Source organism: Natator depressus, chromosome 8 (genome assembly GCF_965152275.1).
Source record: "Natator depressus isolate rNatDep1 chromosome 8, rNatDep2.hap1, whole genome shotgun sequence".
In the NCBI taxonomy this organism is placed as follows: Eukaryota; Metazoa; Chordata; order Testudines; family Cheloniidae; genus Natator; species Natator depressus.
Window position 1 is genome coordinate 37,365,707 of NC_134241.1, and position 17,753 is coordinate 37,383,459.

At 43.5% G+C, this 17,753-nt stretch overlaps 1 pseudogene; it reads left to right on the top strand.

Moving 5' to 3' along the window:
- The first annotated feature begins 11,595 nt into the window (after positions 1-11,595).
- LOC141992115 (protocadherin beta-16-like) overlaps positions 11,596-17,753 on the top strand; it is a 41,670-nt pseudogene continuing 35,512 nt past the window's right edge.

A 17,753-nucleotide genomic window follows, 5' to 3' on the forward strand; every position in this document is an offset into this window, starting at 1 on the left:
ATTTTCATGTGGCACTGCTGCAGGTCCCTGTTATAGCCTCTGTCCTTCATGCCATTGGAAATTTTTTCAAATATTGTGGCATTTCGTCTTTTCGAACGGAGTTCTGCCAGCACGGATTTGTCTCCCCATACAGCAATCAGATCCCATACCTCCCGTTGGGTCCATGCTGGACCTCTTTGGTGATTCTGGGACTGCATGGTCTCCTGTGATGATGAGCTCTGCGTGGTGACCTGTGCAGGTGAGCTCGCCTCGCTGGCCAAACAGGAAATGAAATTCAAAAGTTTGCAGGCCTTTTCCTGTATACCTGGCCAGTGCATCTGAGTTGAGAGTGCTGTCAAGAGTGGTCACAACTGAGCACTCTGCGATAGCTCCCGGAGGCCAATATCATTGAATTGTGTCCACAGTACCCCAAATTTGACCCAGCAAGGCTGATTTCAGCACTAATCCCCTTGTTGGGGGTGGAATAAAGAAATCGATTTTAAGAGCCCTTTAAGTCAAAAAAAGGGGCTTCATCGTGTGGACGGGTGTAGGGTTACATTGAGATAATGCTGCTAAATTCGACCTAAACTCGTAGTGTACACCAGGCCTCAGAAGAGTAGCCATTTCTTGAATGAATGGGTGTCTGTATCCTTAACATTGCCTATATATCCAAAATATATTAAAATATAAAGCAAAATTATGTGCCATTGATTGTGGTGGCTAAGCCCTTGGGATCAGCATAGCTAATATTAGATTAGATTAAAATATGGCATTTTCTGTGTTAGACAAACTCCCTCTTCAGGATTCCGACTCTGACTTGACTGGAGGTGGTAGTCTCTCTATCACCCTCTGAGAATGAGATCTGATTCACATCTCTCCTAGTCCTAGGATATCTTTTGGTTCCTAGGTGTTAAGCTGTTTGGTTGGAAACTGTCTCTTTTTGCATTGCCTTCCAAATGTAGGCGAGAGAGGGCACAAATTGCAAAACACTAAACTGGCTTTATACCTGTGGGTTAAGGTTTCAGTGAAAGAGACCGAAGCCAGTGCTAAACCCACTGCAGCGCTCCAATCCCCTCCCCACTGGCCTCCAGGGATAAAATGATTAATATGCATGAGCCACGTGGCCCGCTTTTCCTCCTAAATCCAGATCAGTTTGGAGCTCTCTGCTCATATTTCGTCTCCACCCAGGATCTAAGTGTGATGACCTCTTAGCCCCCATTTATCCTCTGCCTCCAGACTCCACGTCGTTGCCTAAAACTCAGTCATATTCAGCCTGATTTAGAAACCTCAGAGATTTCATAGTGTTGTGGTTTAGGACAGAACAGTTTAGGACTGAGAGTGGGCTCCTGCTGCCGCTCAAGTTAATGGCAAAGCTGCCATTCAGTGCGTTTAAGACAGAACCGTCTGCCTCTTCTGAGTCCAGTACAAACAGTCTTCGGTTCTGGGTATATTCTGCGAGCTTCTGCCTTTTTCTCATGTGTGCAAAACTCTGGCTGAAATCACACAAGGTAGTTCGTATTTTTGAAACGGGTTTCTTGTTTCGTTGTGTGACTTGCAGAACATAACGTCAGATTCTCTCTTCTGACAGCGTCAGACTTCAGATGTCCAGCTGCATCCGCCCTCTGCTGGAATTTGTCATATGCAACAATAGAAGAGCGCATTTTCCTCCGAAATAGAATAACCCTGTGAATAAATATGAAATACAGGGGTATAATCTAGCTATTTCTCATTCACCTCCCACCCCCTTTCTCCCCAGATCCCGCTAAACACGTTTTGGGCTTTGAGACTCCGCATGCGATTTACAGTGTGTTTCAGTCTCTTTAACCCTTTCAAATCCAAGACCTCCTCCCTGGTAATTGAAAAGTTTAGGAAGAGCTTCTGCCTTCTAGTTAAGCAGTAAGGCAGCTTTACGTCTCAAACCTGTCAGTGAACCCTAAAACAGGGGTTCTCAAACTGGGGGTTGGGAGGTTATTACATGGGGGATCGTGAGCTGTCAGCCTCCACCCCAAACCTCACTTTGCCTCCAGCATTTACAATGGTGTTAAATATATTTAAAAGTGTTTTTAATTTATAATGGGGGTCATACTCAGAGGCTTGCTATGTGAACGCGGTCACCAGTACAAAAGTTTTGAGAACCACTGCCCTAAAAGGAAAATGTATTTAACTGATCCTGTTACCTCATGTGTTAACTGTATAGACTTTTATTTTGTTGTTCTCAGGGGGATTAAACAGGAAAAAAATGCTGTAATTTTAATGGAATGTGTTATGTCGTTCATTTTAAAGGGGAATTTCCCATTCATATGGCCCAGTAACTTTAACCTTACAAGGTAGAACTTCCCAACCTTATTGAGGAATTCTGAAATAAGAGGAAGTCACCATCCATATGATGCAGACAATTTGGGGACTGAATTCTTCTCTACAAAACTTCAAAACTGGTTACATTATTCCTGTGGTCATTCTGCGCCAAAAAAATTAAAATTCTGCAAAGTTCTGCAAATTTTATTTGTCAAATAAATGTGGAGACTCCAGCATGGCATTGGGTTGCACAGGCCACTGGTTACACAGAGGTGGGAGATCACTGTGCAGCTCCCCCCTCCCCGGCCATGGACTCAGCGGTGAGGCTATACCCAGGGCCAATCCGGGGGGAGGAGGGAGGTGGAGGCAGGAGGGCCATTTGGCCTGGGCCTCAAGCTCAAAGGGGGCCTGAAATTTAGACACTTGTTAATTTTGTGGCATTTGATAAGTTTCACAATTTGTTTTTATGTGCATCCCTATTGGACCAAATTGTGACACACTCTCTCAGCTTAGAGTTGCAAATTTAAGCAAATAAGAGATGTGATTTGGTAAAAGACATTATGTTTTTGTTAACTGATATAGATTTTGTCATAGAAAAGAGTTTAAAATGTTCATAAATATTAATAAAAATATATTGGTTCTGATGGCACAAGATTAGCCCATGTGTTGTCATTTTTTAATTTTTATTATGGCTAGGGGCCTCAAAAGCTGGAAGTGGCCCGGGCCTCTCTGGACCTCAGAGAGGTCCTGGCTGCACCCAACCATGACACAGCGCAAGGACCCGGCCTGCCCCAGAAAAACCCCAGGTGCCTGCCCTCTGTGTGGGCAGGCAGGCTCAGCAATGCAGGATCCAAGTGTGAAGGGGCTTAATATGGGGGGGGATCCAGGTGTGGGTTGAGAGGGTTCTGTGTGGGGCAATCTGTGTGTGGGCAGCTCAGTGGGGGATTTGGGTGCAGGGAGGATCTGTATGCACAGGGGCTTGTCGGGGGGGGGGAGGGTTCTGAGTGCAATGTTAATGGAACTCTGCAGAGGGGTCCATGTGAAGGTGGTTGGGACTCAGTGGTGGGAATCATAGAATCATAGAATCATAGAATATCAGGGTTGGAAGGGACCCCAGAAGGTCATCTAGTCCAACCCCCTGCTCGAAGCAGGACCAATTCCCAGTTAAATCATCCCAGCCAGGGCTTTGTCAAGCCTGACCTTAAAAACCTCTAAGGAAGGAGATTCTACCACCTCCCTAGGTAACGCATTCCAGTGTTTCACCACCCTCTTAGTGAAAAAGTTTTTCCTAATATCCAATCTAAACCTCCCCCATTGCAACTTGAGACCATTACTCCTCGTTCTGTCATCTGCTACCATTGAGAACAGTCTAGAGCCATCCTCTTTGGAACCCCCTTTCAGGTAGTTGAAAGCAGCTATCAAATCCCCCCTCATTCTTCTCTTCTGCAGACTAAACAATCCCAGCTCCCTCAGCCTCTCCTCATAAGTCATGTGCTCTAGACCCCTAATCATTTTTGTTGCCCTTCGCTGGACTCTCTCCAATTTATCCACATCCTTCTTGTAGTGTGGGGCCCAAAACTGGACACAGTACTCCAGATGAGGCCTCACCAGTGTCGAATAGAGGGGAACGATCACGTCCCTCGATCTGCTCGCTATGCCCCTACTTATACATCCCAAAATGCCATTGGCCTTCTTGGCAACAAGGGCACACTGCTGACTCATATCCAGCTTCTCGTCCACTGTCACCCCTAGGTCCTTTTCCGCAGAACTGCTGCCTAGCCATTCGGTCCCTAGTCTGTAGCGGTGCATTGGATTCTTCCATCCTAAGTGCAGGACCCTGCACTTATCCTTATTGAACCTCATCAGATTTCTTTTGGCCCAATCCTCCAATTTGTCTAGGTCCTTCTGTATCCTATCCCTCCCCTCCAGCGTATCTACCACTCCTCCCAGTTTAGTATCATCTGCAAATTTGCTGAGAGTGCAATCCACACCATCCTCCAGATCATTTATGAAGATATTGAACAAAACCGGCCCCAGGACCGACCCCTGGGGCACTCCACTTGACACCGGCTGCCAACTAGACATGGAGCCATTTATCACTACCCGTTGAGCCCGACAATCTAGCCAGCTTTCTACCCACCTTATAGTGCATTCATCTAGCCCATACTTCCTTAACTCTGGGTGTGGGGAGTCTGGGTGTGGGGAGGATAAAGCTCACCAAGGGCATCTGGGTGTTGGGGGCTCTGTGGGGGGTCCAGATGCTGGGGAAATTGGGCTCAGTAGGGTGGGGATCCAGGTGCAGCTGGTTGGGCCTTGGTGGGGTGGGAATAGCTCTTTGGAGTGGTCCAGGTGCAAGGGGAGTGGAGCTCATGGGGTGGGGGGGTTGAGTACAGGGGGGTGATGCTCAGCAGGAGGGTCTGAGTATGAGAGGGTCTGAATGCACAGGGGTTGGGCAGATGGGGGAGCAGCTCCCTGTACAAGGATCCCCCCCTGCAGCTGAGGAATGATAGGTGCAGGAAGTGCGGGGAGGCAGGGGGAGTTTACAGAGCTTCCTGCAGCCTGGGGAGAAATCTGGGGGTGGGTCTGACATGGCCCTGGGTGCCATGCAGGGGAAGAAGAAGTCGTCTCTTGCCCAGCCCAGCTGAGCCCGGTGCAGGGTAGGAGCCACTAGCTGGGTCTTTCCCAGTCCCACCTCCTGCCCCTCAGTGATTTACCTCTCTGTTGGCTGCCCTGGGCACCCAAAACGTACTGCTGGGGAGGGTTGCATGACTGCTCTTGTGGCTTCCCTTTGCTTCCCTGTCAGAATGTCATTTTCCTGCAGAGAAGCAAAGAAATCTGCCAGGCACATAAATGCTGTGCATGCACAGTAGCGCAGAATCCCCCCAGGAGTATTATGTGTAATATGCACTAATAGAAGTGCATATTATATAGGCACCCATATACAGTATGTATGTGTGTATTATGAAACACATTGGACCAAAACTTGAGGTCCTTATTCAGTTTTCACTCAGTCATTGATTATGCGAACTCCCATGGGAGTGAAGTTGGTGCTGAAGTCAATGAGAGTTTGCTAGGGTAAGGAATGATTAAAAGGTGAATAAGGATTTGTATTTTAGGCCCAATAGGGTTAGCTTTTACTATTGTGATGATCCTCCAACTTTCTGAAATGTAAATTTACTACTTCCCCTGAGTATCTGTGTCTACATTAGAGAGATCACAAATGTAGATAATTTTTTCTGAGATTTTTTAAACAGAATTCTTAGTATAACTTAGTTTTCTTGAAAAAAGAAAAGGAGTACTTGTGGCACCTTAGACACTAACAAATTTATTTGAGCATAAGCTTTCCTGAGCTACAGCTCACTTCATTGGATGCATGTGGTGGAAAATACAGTCGGGAGATTTTCTATACACAGAGAACATGAAACAATGAGTGTTACCAAACAGACTGTAACAAGATTGATCAGGTAAGGTGAGCTATTACCAGCAGGAGAGGGATACAAACAAAACAAGAAGCAACAAAACACTGCATCTTGAGAACTTGGTGCTTTGTAGTAAACATAAATGTGTTAAAATAAGACAAGAGCCCCAGGTTGACAAAAACAGTTAAGAAGCGCTTGGTCTTGCCTTTGCCTTGTCAGCAATCGAAGTGTGAGCTAGGAAGGAGTTAACAGGGCGGGACCGTTTCTCGCGTCCTGTCCTTGGTGCTGAAGCGTAACGCGAGATTTCTCTGATCTGCCTCGATCTGGCTCGTTGTTTGCCGCTGTGTCTGGGTTTGCGTCTTCCCTTGGAAGAGACCGAGCATTCTCGCCAAGGCGAGGGATGGAAACGAGTTCCCTTTTAAAAATAATACACATGAAAAGTAGCCTTTAAGTTCGAGGTAAGGGCTCAGATTCACCAACTACCTCCCCTCCATCTTCCTTTTCCCATAATGCTGTAGGTTGCTGTTTACTCTGGCTGCCTTCCCTTCCTCTCCTCCTTGGTCACTCAAGTTATTCTACATCCCCTTACCATAACAAACCTCTCCAACGGCATTACTGACCTCCTTCTAGCTAAACCCAAGGTGTACTTCTCTGTCCTTATCCTTCTTGATTAGTGATGTCAAAATCAGAAAGAAGGCAGCTCTCGTTTTCCTAATCTCTCTCTCTCTCTCTTTTTTTTTTTTTTTTGCTTCCCTGGTATTATAGTCTCATGGCTCTCCTCCGACGTCACTGACTGCTCCTTTGGCCTCTCCTTTAATAGCTCATCTCTTGTTTAGTTACACAGGCTTCTGGTCGTGATCCCCTCATTTTCGCTCTCTTAAATAGTTTATCTCCTTTCACGTCTTCAACTCAGATTCCGAAATCTATTTATCTACCTAGACTTCTCTCGTCCCTCCTGTATCTCGTCTGTAACTGGCAGTCTGACATTTCAAAGTCTTTCCCAAGCGAAACATCGCGTCATTCCTCCTAATTCCTTCCCTGTGTTACTTCTCCCTTAATGGAAAACTCAATTTTCCTTCCTATCTCCCCGGAATCTCACTGTAATCTCTGACTCCTTCTACAGTTTCTCACAAAACCCTGTTGTTGCTTTCTTTTTAATAACTCCAAACCCACCCTTTCCACCATTATCCCACTGTTGATACTTTTGTTCCTATGTTGGTAATCTCCTGCACTGATTACTGTAATGTTCTGTGTGCTCGCACTGTCTCTCAACTCTCACCACTCAAGTCTGTCCAAAATGTCGATGCTAAAATCGTAAAAGGTAATTATTGCTTTACACCGGCCATCCAGGTGACAGTCATTTCTCCAGCAATTAAATTATTTGAGGACACGTAAGAATTAAATAGAGATCTCACTAATTTATCCTGTGAATCACGTGCTATTACTGAACACCCTTTAACAGGTGAAAAATAAAAAGATGTCAGCTAAAACCAATATCAGGCTAATTAAGATACTCGTGGGACTCGAGGACAAGAATACAAACCTGTATCATAAGAAAGCAGCGGCAGAAATACCTCTCTATGCATTATCAACAACATGAAATATTTTGATTTTTTGAGAGAACTTAAAACTTGGATAAAAGTACTAGACCCTTGGTAACAATATTATTTGATCAATCTACTCGATATCATCCATGAAAAACTGGAGAAATTAAAAGCCAAAAAGGCGGTGTTACAAAACCAGGGTAGAATTGTTTCACTATCCCAATTCTATAACTCATGCATATTGGTTCAGAGGCATTCCCGTCTGTAGTTCGTGTTATGCCATTGAGGTCAATCACAGCAACGTCTCGGATAAACTGCTTGAAGTGCTAATAAATGTAATGAATTCAAAGAATGAGATTCGGATTCTACTTCAACATAAAATAGATATTGGGTAGATGGAGTTTTCGACGCAGATGTCGATGAATTATTGGAAAAACAAACGTTCTTTTATGATCTCTCTGGACTCTTTAATACCTCAGGATATTGGAGAGTTGTAGCTGGTCCAGACACCTGTGACATGTTTGGCATGCGGATTAACTGAAATACGTTCATTTTAAGGTATGTCCCACTGAACACAAAGATTAGGAAAATCAGACCATTAATTTGGCTGATTCATATTAATGGCTTTGAAAAATAGACCCTAAAGGCTGAAACTAAGAAGTGAATATTTCTCTGGAGATATGGAGCATGTCATGGATACAGAAGAGAATTAGTGTTATTTCCTTGAAAACGTGGAGGCAGGAAAGGGACTGGTTAGAGATCTCATGGAAGGCCATCCAGCCGTTCGCAAACATTCAGCAGAATGTCACAGACAAGGTAAAGTGGAAATGCAAGTACCAGTAGCTGAAAATGCTGCGAGTAAAAAAATAGAGGTAATAATTATCTCACTTGAAGGTAACCTTTGATATGATGTAAAGCATAGAGGTTTCCTTTGTTCTCCAAACACTGAGACGCTGCGGGGAGGTTTTGGGGGTAAGGATTGCCCATAAATTGTGTGCTGGCTTAAGTAGCAACAGAAGATACCTAGTTTACATTGCGAAATTGGCTCTTAGATTATTTAAGCAAGAACAAGATATGAAAATGTGATGGGAGTGCCTCCTTGGAAAAGCAACAAATAACCAACGTTTTCAGCCTGCTGTGTCCAACTTGTCAGCTGACACGACTGATTTCTTGACCTATATTCTACAGAGTGTCGTAGCGATGTCTGGTATACTTACATTTACTATATGACATGTATTAGCCATTTGTGGGGAAACGTTACTATAAAATGTCTCTTAGGCTATCGTGAAACAGCTAGATTCTTTGTGCAGTTTTAAGTGTGTTGGACATAGTGGAATCCATGTATGCTTGCAAATTATTGAAAATGAGAAACTTATTCAATATCTTAATTTGAAAAGAGCCAAAACATGGTATAAAATTTTTGTCTGAGCTCTTTGCACGCATATTTGCAGTTCTTGGTTTGAACTCTCTGTGTCGCTCTTGCTGTATTTTTATTGCTGCTGAGACTCGAGGAATTTTCAGGCAGGAAGCAGCGAGCTGAGAACCAGCTACCCTGACATCTGGCTGTTGAAATCCCGGCTGCAATATTGTGCTTATATTTGAATATTACCCTCGCTCAAAACCGTTCAAAAGGATTTAAAAGCGTCGCTGCGTCAAGAAATGAAATGAAACCCCTCTCTTCCGTGGAAGGAGATTATAAATGTGATCACAGACTGGTTTTCTTTCTCTTCCTTTTTCTGTATGATGTCGCTTATTCGCTGATTCCTGTAGAACTGGAGGGGATGGGGTGGGGGTGGTGAGGGTTGCTGCCGAAGATCTTGAACGATTCATACACAGACTGTTGGATGGTAAGATCCGAGTTAATTCCGGGATAAATAAACTGTTATATTTACCAATGTGAAAAGGGGGAAAGTGTAAGTGAAGATCGAATAGAGTAAACATAGGTACTCAACGCCTTTTTCGTCTGTTGAGTATTGAGGCAGAAATGGAAAATCCACTCGGTATATTGACAGTGAAGATGGAGATTCTGGAGATAAGGAACAATGATCCTCATTTTCCCGACAGTCATGTCATACCAATTGTTAACTTTCTGAGGTATCGCGATAGACAGGCAAGGATGAGAGCCCATTCCATGAACTAATACTAAAAGGGAAATCAACACAATTACACGACTTCCTGCATTTGAAGACCTGGAGATGGCAGGCTTTTCTAGTTTTGGTCTATATGTAAAGGAAAATGCACGTACCGTGCAGAGTACGGCTGCAGAAGAATGTATCAAAAGTGTTGTTTTCGTAATAAATACGACAGATATGAACGAGTGAGGTGGGAAAGGAATAGGTGGCGAAGGGGAGGTACAGGAAGAGAACACATGCTTTCAGTCCTAAGAATTTAGCCAAGTAAAATAAGCTTCTTATCTAAATTCCTGAACAGGAGATGCCTACATGAAATAAGTAGATTTTAGAAAGCTGGAAAAAATTAACTACTCTTAGGGTGCAAAAATTGTGCCGAATCATTGCATTTTACAAAGTTCTCACTGAGGTTCTGGAATTAAAGGATATGGTATGCTAAGAAAAAACTGAACACGAGGTACTGGTGTAGGTCTTTTTAGTGTCAAAGGACTTAGATTTATGGGGAAATAGGAGGTCCTCTGTGCAATAATTGAAGACTACCCCTCTGTGCTAAAATTCATAACAAAATAAAAAATACCCTGATAATCGAAAAGGCCTTCGACTGTGAGAAGCTTCAGTACATCATCGCCATATTTTCAGTGAAGAGGAGCTCGCCCGCCTTTCCAGGGAAGTCAATTGACTTCCTAATTGACTTCCCTGGAAACATTAAAATAGAAAATTACCCATTTTAATCACAATTACTGTATGTTTACTCAAATCGCATGCACCTTGCACTGGAAAAACCAACAACACAGCTGTACTGACAATGTAAATTCTACCGCTTTAGATTCGAATCAGAATGCGAATGTGAGATGTTCACTAGTAGGGTAAGTGAACAATTTTATATTTATATAAACTCTGAAAATGGTGACAACTGTGTTCTAAGAACAATCGATTATGATTTTATATATATATATAATCTGTGTTGCAATCAGACTGCAGATAGAGGGTAGTCCCTTCCATTAAGCTCTGAAGAAATTATCTTAGTTGATGATTAATGAAAATGACAACGTTCTCTTCATTTTATATCCTCTGAAGAACAGCAACTTCATCTCCCAAATCAACAAAGGAAGGTTGTATAATTATTAGATGGGTGGTAGCTGTTGATGGATACACTGCTCAGAAGTTCTGGTTTTCACATCAGCTGTTGACAATCGCCCACCCTGATCTGCGCACAGTAAGATCCCAGAATAGGAAAATGAGAACCTCAAGGCCAATAACAGATCAAGTTATAGCCAAGCTCTTACTCTTTCTAAAGACAATAGGCAACCGACTCTAAATGTATTCCAAGTTACTGGGTTTTCACACACACACACACACACACACACATATAATTAATATGTATAAATATGAAGGGAAAAAACATTCACGATTTATTTATTTATTTGGCTTTAAATTCATTTCATTGTCTAATTCTGTTATGATGATGATGATAACCGTAGATCTTTATAAAACAAGAAACCTTAGAGATGGAGACATCTCTATCTTGGTGTCTTACTATACATCTAAAAAATAGCACATAAACAATCTGTTTAGTAATTTATTTGGCCTATAATATAATTTCTTGTGTTAGCTTCTGTCATGGTGATAGTACTCCAGGAAACGTATGAAAGAAGAAACTCCAGAGATGGACACATCTCTGCACGTTGCTATACTGCATGTAACTTCCCGAGTAACTTCGCCGACATAACTGGTACCGCATCTCTGGCCTGCCCATACAATCATGAAACTTCTCTAAAAGTTTACTCAGGCATCAATGAATTTAAGTTTCTCAGACCCTTCTTACCAAGTTTAGCTGGTGAATATAGTCCTACTGGGTCTATCCTTCCACCGAATACATTTCAAACAAAGAGGAGGGAAAAGTGTCAATAGAAAAGGTAATCGGTTTAAAATGTATGTATATAATTCTAATCAATAAAACACTGTTGTCCCGTTTTACATAAAATGGATATTAAAATGATTGAACTAGGGAAGTTAAGATCGTTTGTTATAGTTTCGTTTCCTCTCTATGTTCATTTTATATTACTGTCTATAAACATATAACAAACAGCCTTCAGAGCAAATGTATGTATAGTATATGTGTATATTTGCCCTGGGGATAGTTATGGCACTTGATCTTAACTGTACCTAGGTTCCAAAGTCATACTGGTTTCTGTAATTGTCGGTTGAACACTTGGTGGCGCTGTTGGCCAAGGTGCTGCAGAAATGGCGACGCAAATACTGTGCTCTCTATTGTTATAAAGGCGTCATCCAGGGAAGAGGAAAAGCGATAACTGCTTGGGAAGACATTCGAGGACTAATAAGTAGTCTGGCACGGGTAAGACAGCCTGCAGTATCAGAGCAGGGAGTATTGCTGGGAGCCACTCCGGGTCCCTGGGAGCTGCTGTACTTTGGAATGGCTTGCAGAGAAAGGAAGCTCGGCAGGAGAAGGCAAGTCCTGTCTGTCTTTCTGCTTGTTTCTGTTTGCGAGGCGGTATCGGACACCCTGCGATACTCCGTGCCCTAGGAGAGGGAAAGCGGATCTTTTGCAGGCAATATCACAAAGGATCTGGGGCTGGATGTAAGAAAGCTCTCTGCTCGTAAGGCTAGGGTCGTTTCTTCTCAGGGGAGCCAAGAGCAGCTGCAGCTCAATGTAAACAGCGGGGATTTATTAATAGGAGAGCAAATAGACCGAGAGTGGCTGTGCAGGCCCCTCTACCCTTGCAGTTTGTATTTCGAATTAGTGCTGGAAGATCCATTGCAGTTATATCGGGGCGAGGTGCAGAGAGAGGATATCAATAACAATTCACTTCCATTCCCCCCCAAAAGAGCTGATCTTAAACATTAACGAAGTGTCTCAAACCCACACCCGCTTCCCCCTGCAAAAAGCCCAAGATTCAGACGTGGGAACAAACGGTATCCAAAGCTACACGATCAGTTGCAATGAACGCTTCCGTCTGGATGTGCAAACCCACCAGTACGGCAGCAAATATGCGGAGCTGGTGCTAGACAAACCGCTAGATCGTGAGGAAAAGACAGAATTTAATTTGATCCTCACAGCTGCCGATGGGGCATTCCGCAGAGGACGGGCACAGCCCAGGTAGGCGTCGTTGTTCAAGATACAAACGACAACTCTCCTCAGTTCAGTCAGTCTCTATACGGTGCAGTTGGTGGGAAATAGCCTTCGGGGTACTCTGGTCTCTAAGGTTGAAGCAAGCGATTTGGATCATGGTTCAAATGCAGAAATCACCTATTCATTCAGGCAGGTACCTAACAAAGTCCTCTGGTTATTCAAGTTAAACCAATTAACAGGTGAAATCACCGTTTGGGGACTTACTGATTTTGAAGAAGCAGCGATATATGAACTGAACATTGAGGCCACCGATTCTGGGGGCCTCTCTGCACACTCCACGGTCCTTGTGAAGTTTATAGGTGTAAATGACAATCCCCCAGAGGTGACAATCACCTCTGTAACCAGCCCGGTATCTGAGGACTCCCCCAACGAGACTGTGGTAGCCCTGTTCTGTGTCAGAGACCGGGACTCCGGGGACAATGGGGAAACAATTTGCTCCATTCAGGCTAATCTCCCTTTTGCTCTAAAACCAACTTTCCAGAATTATTACGAGTTAGTGACACAAAGTCCACTGGACAGGGAGGAAGTGCCGGAATATAATATAAGCATCACGGCCACAGACCTAGGGCACCCCGGGCTAACCGCTGAGCGGGTCATCAGTGTGCAAATATCGGACATTAACGATTGTTTAATCAGTCATCATATCTCATGTACCTGAAGGAAAACAACAGTCCCAACCAGCTGGTTGGAGCTGTGCGCTCTGAAGACATGGATACAGAGCAGAATGCCAATGTGAGGTACTATTGCCTGGGAAGGTCGGTGACTTCCAGTTGTCTTCTTACATCTCCATAAACTCCGAAGACGGGAATGTGTACGTTCTGCGGTCTCTGGGTTATGAGCAAACGAGGGATTTCCAGGTTACAGTGAGAGCTGCAGATGGCGGGTCCCTTCCACTGAGCTCTGAAGTCATTGTTCGAGTTGTGATAATTGATGAAAATGACAACGACCCCTTCATTTTATACCCTCTGCAGAACAGCAGCTCCCCCGCTAATGACCTGGTTCCCAGATCGGCAGAGGCGGGTTAACTGGTGACAAAGGTGATGGTTGTGGATGGAGATTCCGGTCAGAATTCTTGGCTTTCCTACCAGCTGCTGAAAGCCACAGACCCAGGTCTCCTCACTCTCGGGCTCCAAAACGGGGAAGTAAAAACCACGAGGCCAGTGACTGAACGAGACAACTTTCAACGAAAGCTTGTCATCCCTGATTAGGGATAATGGAAAGTCACCTCGCTCCACTACAGCTGAAGGTCCATGTGCTCCTGGTAGACGGGCTCTCAGACGCCTGCATGCAGATAGAGGATACGTCAAAGGAAGCAGAAGAAGATGGAACGTTGATTTTGTATTTAGTAATTTATTTGGCTTTAATTTCCTTTATTTTTCTTGTCTCTGTGGTGATAACTGTCGCCATGATGAGAAATACAGCAGGAGTGTGTAGGGAAAGATACATTGCGTCCTCCAGGAATTTTTACGGCGATTCCAACTTTTCCAACACCTTGCTAGACATAACAGGCACTGGGACTCTCTCGCAATCCTATCGTTATGAGGTCTGTCTGACAAATGGGCCAGGCAACAGTGACTTTAAATTCTTTCAACCGCTGGGATCGCCTTTGCCTGTGGAAAATGGTAATGTGGAAGTGAATCCCAAGACCAGTTTGGAGACTCAGACTAATTCCAACATGTTGGATGGAAAGGATCCCGTGAGAGGGGTGAGTGAGCCCTTCCACTTAGCGCTTGCGCTATGGAAACAGGAGTATTGTTTGGATAATTTTATTTATCTTATGCCTCCACTAAAAGTTCATTGTTAACAACAAAGGGATGAAACCTCTATATACATCCTTTCTCCTTTCCTTTCCATAATCTATATGTATTTACCTGGGATTGAAACACATTTTGGACTATATACACGTATGCCTTCGTATGAATCAATGGTATTTCTCCCTTGAAATAATATAGGCTGCTATTTTCAAAGGATCCTAAACGATAAAGCCCCAACACTGCATTGAAATTGGTGCCCAACTCCATCTTTTGAAAATCCCAGCCATGGGTTTATTCTTCTTAACGGCACCTCCTTGATTTCCAAACTCCAAGGCTGTGATATAGGAGTACTGAGTAGCCTAAAGGCCATAACCAAGCGAGAAAGTTACGTCCTATTTAGGTTCTGATCACTGTCCATCAATTATAAGATACAAGTTCGTATACATCGGACAAGGGGTCACAACTTGTGTTGCTATAACTGTTAATTGTGACAAATTTGGAAATCTGTAGGCTTTGTATTGTATTGCTGAGATAATGGTTGCATTTTTATTTGTTTGTTTGTATAGAGGGAGTAGTTTTTTGTTTATTAAAGAATTTTAACAAATTAACCTAGTTATTTAAAAAAGGGTTGGAAACTAGGCAATGAAGAGGAGAAGGCTATTGTGCTAATAATCTAGACACTCTTTGTACTGGCAGAGAAAACTAATTTTGGAGTACCAGAAGATGAAGGAATGGGGGCAAAGAAAATCCATGAGGTAGACAGTGCTAGCCCATGAAGAGTGGGTTTGTTGTTGCTGTTATTTAAAAATAGGGATTTTTTTTAAAAAAAAAAACTGGGTCCTGAAATGAACGTGGGACCGATGGAGTCCTCTAAGGATTGAAGTGTCATCATCATGCTTATTTCTGTATTTCAGAAAGTGGGCATTAAAATGTTGTGCATCCCATAGTTCAGAAAGTCGGGTCTCGAGAGAAGAGTTATAGTAGACAGGGGAAGAGAGATGAAGGCATTAATAGAGATTTTTCAAGAAAACGGAGTGAAGCAGCGTTGTAAGTCGGTGATGTTTGAGGAGAATGAGGGAGGGGAGAATGATGATCGTAGGTTGCCAGCGCCCAGCTCTAAGAGATGAAGAAGGAGAAGAAAAGTTCTAAGTCACGGATGGTACCAAAATTTAGGACAGTAAAGGCAAATAATTCACAAAAGATTGAGGCCGACTGGAGGTTGCTCCTGTGGCCCAGAAAAGTGAAAGGAAGCTGAATTTGTATCTGTCTCTATAAAGTATTTCTTTAAATATTTGTAAAATACTATAGGGATCAAGTCTTACCATTAATGACTAAACAAAAGGTGAGCCATCTTTCTGTTTAGGGTGACTGACCTCTGCTAGTCTTCTTTGTGCATCCGAGATTAGTGTAAGAAATTAGGTTTATTTTGACTTTCACGAGAAAATGTTGTTTTTTCCTGATCCTTCTATGCTCGGAATACAGATCTGCTCTTTCTACCCACCTCACCAACAGTGACCCGATAGCTCTTCAAAAAGGGGTATGGTCTGGCCAAAAAGGGATGTGCTTACCTCAAAAATTCTTTAGTCAGAGCTGTTAAAATTCAAACTTGACATTAAGAGTTTTTAAAGTCTGAAGAATAGACATAGTGAGTGACACAGTGGTCTTGTGAGAAAATACCTTGAAAATGTATGTCTGCAGAAGAGAATATCTTTTCAGAGGAAAACCCCAGATCAGGAGCTGAGAGCTGTGCTCACAAGGTTTGATTAGGTGCAAAGGGAAGAAACATGAGATGGAGTCTGACACAGAGGGTGAGAATCTTCCTGTCCCACACCACACAGAGGTGACCATGGCAGTGGAACTGGCCTGATTGCAGCCCCTGAGAGCCAAGGAAGAACGTGACCAGCAGAGATGGATGGCAGAATTAGGGATCAGGGAGACGGAAGGAGCCCAGGGTGCTGAGAGAGAGCCCAGGAGAGGCACATGGAACAAACAGCAACAGTCAAGGCCAAAGAAGAAGCCACGGAGAAAAACCACCGAAGATGAAAGGCCATCTAAGAATATGAGGAAATAGCACACAGGAGGCTGAGGAAAGGGGGCTGATGGAAGCTCAAACAATGCAGCTCAGGATACTGAAGTAGCAAAAGGGGCTTCCCCATCCTTTGAGTATGCCCCCTTTTCCCCCACAACACAAGGGAATGTGAGAAAGTCTGCCCAATTTATAAAGAGGATGACTCTTTATCAGAGAGTACCTGTCCGCTTTGGAAAGACCATATGGGATGAACAGTATTCCAGAGAATAAACCGATGTCTATTCTCTTAACCAGAATAACTGGGAAGGTGAGCCAAGACTTAATGATAAAGAGGAGAGTGATGCTAAGGTGTACAAGAAATTTAAAAAAAATTATCCCTGACACCTATCGATTGAAGAAAGTTCGAATGGCTAAATATCTCGCATGTTGAATATGTACATAAAAGATGAAATTTTATGACAAAATGGAAAATGGGAGTGCGGGCTGAAGGTGATTATGGAAAACTGATCTGATGGCCCAGGAGCAATTGTTATGGATAGTCCAGATGGGGTAAAGGCAGCCATCTGTGACAAAAAAACAAAACCCTTCACCATTTTTGAGGCTGCAGACATTGCTGATGAATATGTTGAATCAAGGGCCCATCAGAGGCACAAATCCCAGAGGAATTAAAATCCCCATGACATCCTGGTGAAGAGGGGATTGGAAATAAACCTAACCACAACTTTGATTTAAAAAACCCTCTAGAGCCAAGGGTTTAAAATCCCCCTACCAAAAGGGAAGACAAGTATTCTGTCATCACTATGGGGCTCCAGCCAGATAAAACCAAAATGCCTGAGGCTCAAGGTAACCCCATGATCTGTGCCCAGCGCTCCAGTGAATACCACCACCATTGCTTCAGAGCTAGTGATGGAGCAGGAGTAAATCCTAGTGAACTATATTAGGACTGGATCTTGGGAGGGTAGAGAAGAATTTATTAAAAATGCAAAGGTAGATGGCATAGATTGTTAGGGCTGGAGGGACACAGCAGCCCAAGTCACTTTGATCAGGGAAAGTTTGGGGGTAGGGGAGAGACAGAATTCCTGGTAAACACTTAAATATATTAGCTTTGGCCAAATTCCCTGTAATTGTATCTTTGGCCAAGGTCTACTTTCTCCTGAGGTTTTAATTAGCAATGATATATTAACCATGTTTAAGAAGATTAATATAATAATTCGCAGCCAAAAAGAGTAAAGTTCTGTCTAGCCTGGCTTGTCTTTGGACAGCAGAGAGGGCTGCAGAGGCGGGTGATGGGGTTGAAATGCCCCCAGTCCTTTGTCAGCTGAAAAGGACAGTCTGTCCCCCAAGTAGGGACTTGGAGATTTCATTGCTTTGCCAGAGTCTGCTCTTAATTTAAGTGAGACTCTAAAGGAATTTGTGGAGGTACAACTGGCTTATACTTCCGTGGTCAAGGAGA